This window comes from Eubalaena glacialis, chromosome 4 (assembly GCF_028564815.1).
Source record: "Eubalaena glacialis isolate mEubGla1 chromosome 4, mEubGla1.1.hap2.+ XY, whole genome shotgun sequence".
NCBI lineage: Eukaryota > Metazoa > Chordata > Mammalia > Artiodactyla > Balaenidae > Eubalaena > Eubalaena glacialis.
In genome coordinates, this window is record NC_083719.1 from 742,775 (window position 1) to 746,128 (window position 3,354).

The window sequence follows — 3,354 nt, forward strand, 5'->3', positions numbered from 1 at the left end:
CAGTCATGGCAAAGCACGGGCTCTTTAGGGGGACCCAAAACGCACAGCTTCAGAGTCGTTTGTGCACAGAAGATGGTGAGCGGCAGGCACGCCTGCGTGGGACTGTGTGCGTGTGTGTGGAGGGGCTCTGGGCGTCCGTGAGGGTCAGTGTGCCGTCAGTCGTCCGAACAGGAGCCCCCTCTGCCCCTGCTGCTGGCCTGACCACCTGGCGGTCACTCCAGGGGCTCGGACCGCACAGACCCCTCTGATGGCAGCGGCTGTCCTGGGCTGTCCCAGACCGCTGTGACCAGAGCAGAGGAGCCGACAGCTCGGGAGACGGCAGGACTGTCTCTAGTGGGTGCAGACAGCCCAGGGCCCTCTGTCAGCCTCCCGGGGAGGACCACCCCACTACACGCGTGTGCGCGCACACGCACACAGGCACGTGCACGCACACGGGGCGCCTCGGGGCTTCATTCCGCGGCCAGGGAGCTCCTCCAGGGCAGCTTAGGGAGGCCCACGGTCAGAGGCCTGAGCAGCTACTCCAGGGGTCTGGGCTCCGCTACCTCACTCAGCAGGCCGTCTGCTGGGAGACCCTGGGGGGCTCATCACAAACCTGGAGGCTGCACCGCACCCCGACCCCTGCTGTCAGCAGGTCCTGTGAGGACCTCACGGGCAGAGAGAGTGGGGGAGTGAGCGGAGGGTGGACCCCAGGGGCGGGGCAGAGGAGGAAGAGACAGACACAGACACCGAGGAGGGAGACAGATGGAGAGACAGAGACAGAGAGAGACAGACGGGGAGGGGCAGGGCCTGCTGGCCCTCCCGCTGTCCCCTGAGCCGGGCGGGCCCTGCGTGACCGATGCCCTCCTAGCCTGTACAGCACAGGGCGTGCTTGGGCCTTGGGACCCCTCTGGGCCCTCGTGGGGCTGACGTTCCTTCGGAGGTGGAGAGAGGACGGGGACTGGGAGAGAGGAGGCGAGGGGTGTACAGCGCCGTGGGGGGGGGATCGCCCCTTGGTGTGTGAGGCCAGCGCCCTTAGTCCCCGGGCAGCCCGTGGGCATGGTAGGGGCCGGCTGGAGCTTGGGCTGAGCCTCCCCAGGAGATGCCGCTTGGAGGGCAGGAGGGCAGGCGGGCGGGCGGGCGGGGGGTGGCGGCTTCTGAGGGCTGGGGCTCAGACGACCTCCGTCCACGTGTCTCTGGTCATCTCACCAGCGACCCCGGCTTTCGATTTTGTCTCACCTGTGACAGTGCCTGTTAACCATGGGGGGAGGCCCTGTGAGCTGGCGCCTGCTGGGGCCCCAGCCGCCTGGAGGCTGACAGCAGACCTGCCGCTGGGACCCAGGAGCAGCCCCGAGCCTCCCAGGCAGCGCGGGTCTGGGGTGTGGGAAGCCTTCAGCGTGGACCTGCACCTGACCCCACAGGCAGCCGTGAGGTCAGACAGGGCCGCGGAGGCTGCTGGGGCCCAGGCCCTGCGTCCGGGTCTGTGACTGGGCTGAGCCCTGCGGTCTCAAGCCCTGGGCCGGTCCACCCGTGGCGGCGGCGAGGAGGCCTCGCGGCCGGGGCTCTGTGCGTGGATCCAGCGCCCCTGCGGGAGCTGGGCCATCACAGGCAGCCCCCTGCAGCTCTTTACTGCGGGGGTCTGACCCTGCGGAGGCAGGCGGCTTGATCCGACGCCCGCCCCGCCCTGGCTCGGCCCCGAGCCCCACGCGGTCCAGCCCACCTGTGTCATCGGAAGCAAAACGCAGTCGTCAGAGGGTCTCACCTGTGAGTGACCCTTTTATTTAACAGGCCCAAGCCCCTCCCTCCGTGGACACAAGCCCGATGCTCTCTCATACCCGCTGAAGGCGGAGCTTCTCGGGGCTCAGACCGGGCTGACCCACCTCTGTGGGGCGCGCGGTCCTCCTGTGAGGGCGGGGAGAGGACGGGGCGCCCGGTCCTCCTGCTCTGCTGGTGGGTCCCCTGAAGTGGGCATTCTCTCCGCTCCTCGGCCGTCTTTCAGTTGCGCCCCCCGTATGCTGGGGCCCAGGCCCGAGGGGCGGGCAGCGAGGCTGCGGGCCCTCCCACCGCCCCCGTCCCCACAGCGGCCCCTCAGTCCTGCCTTCTGAGCCCGGATCTGGGAGCCTCTCCTGCTCTCCTGAACACTCAGGCAAGCTCACAAAGGAGTGAAGATTGCATTATGACAGCCGTGCCAATAACGAGTCAAGGTCGGCTCGTCAAGTGTAATAAACTAACGGACGATGCTCCGAAATCCCGGTGGGGAGCTGCAGCCTCTGTCCTTTCCAACAAATTTGTCTGTAACCCTAAAACTGCTCTAAAAAATAAAGTCTGCAAGTTAAAAAAGTCAAGTGAGTGGGGCAGGCAGCGACCGCCAGGAGGGGCTGGGGGCACAGGCGTGACGTCCAGGCCTCACGTGCCAGGCCCCCCACCGGCCCAAGGCAGGGTCTCCCCATCCAGGACCGAGGCCCCCGCCAGGCGGGTCACGCGCAGCCCCCATGTGAGCGGGAAGGAAGGCGCACGCTGGGCCCCGCTCCAGCCTGAGGCTCTCCTTCTGCAGCCCTGCGAGGGCCTGAGGGGGCGTGGCCTTCCTGGGCCTGGCAGGGGGCCCAGCCCCGCCACTGGTAAGGGACCGCGCCGTGCGGCTCCCGCAGGGGCACCCGCCTCCCTCCTCAGGCCGAAAGGGGGCGCTCCCGTTTGCTCTGGACAGGACGCCAGGAGGGGCTCCTTCAGGGCTGCCTGGAACTGCGGGCCGAGGCGCCCTGGTGCTCCAGGCAGAGCCAGGCGGCCAGTCTGGGCTGGGTCCCCCCGCTGTCCTGCCCCCTCTGTGGCCGGAGTGGCTGATTTCCATCCAGCTCTGTCACGGGCTCCCTGGGAGTTTCTGGATGACGGCCCCTCACGGTGGGGGGCTTCCTGCCCCAGTGGTGCTGGGTTGGCCAGGCTGGCTTGTTCCCCGGTGTCACCATGACGGGAACGTGCCTGGCCGGCCCGCTGGCCCTGGAGGAGGAGAGCCGGGAGCATTTCTGGACGCACCTGCAGCCTGGCGCCACGGCCAGATGAGCCAGCAGACGGCGACGCGTGAGGGAAGGTGACAGTCGTAGTTTTGGGCGCCAGCTAAGGAGCGCGTGCGCTCTCAAAGCCTTGGCTTCCCGGCTTACGAGGGGGGATAACAGTGATGCCTCCCCCTCAGGGCTGGCTCGAAGGTGAGGTGACTCAGGTCCTGGGAATTAACTGCACGGCGCAGCGAGCTTCCAGTGAATGGGGTCACCTTACAGGCCGCCAAGACCAGGTGAGATGTCAGGCCGCTTGGTGTGTCCTAGCTCTGTAGAGAGTGTCGTGTGATGCTCTGGGCTCAGAGCCGGGGTTTGCGTGTCCCAAGCTGTC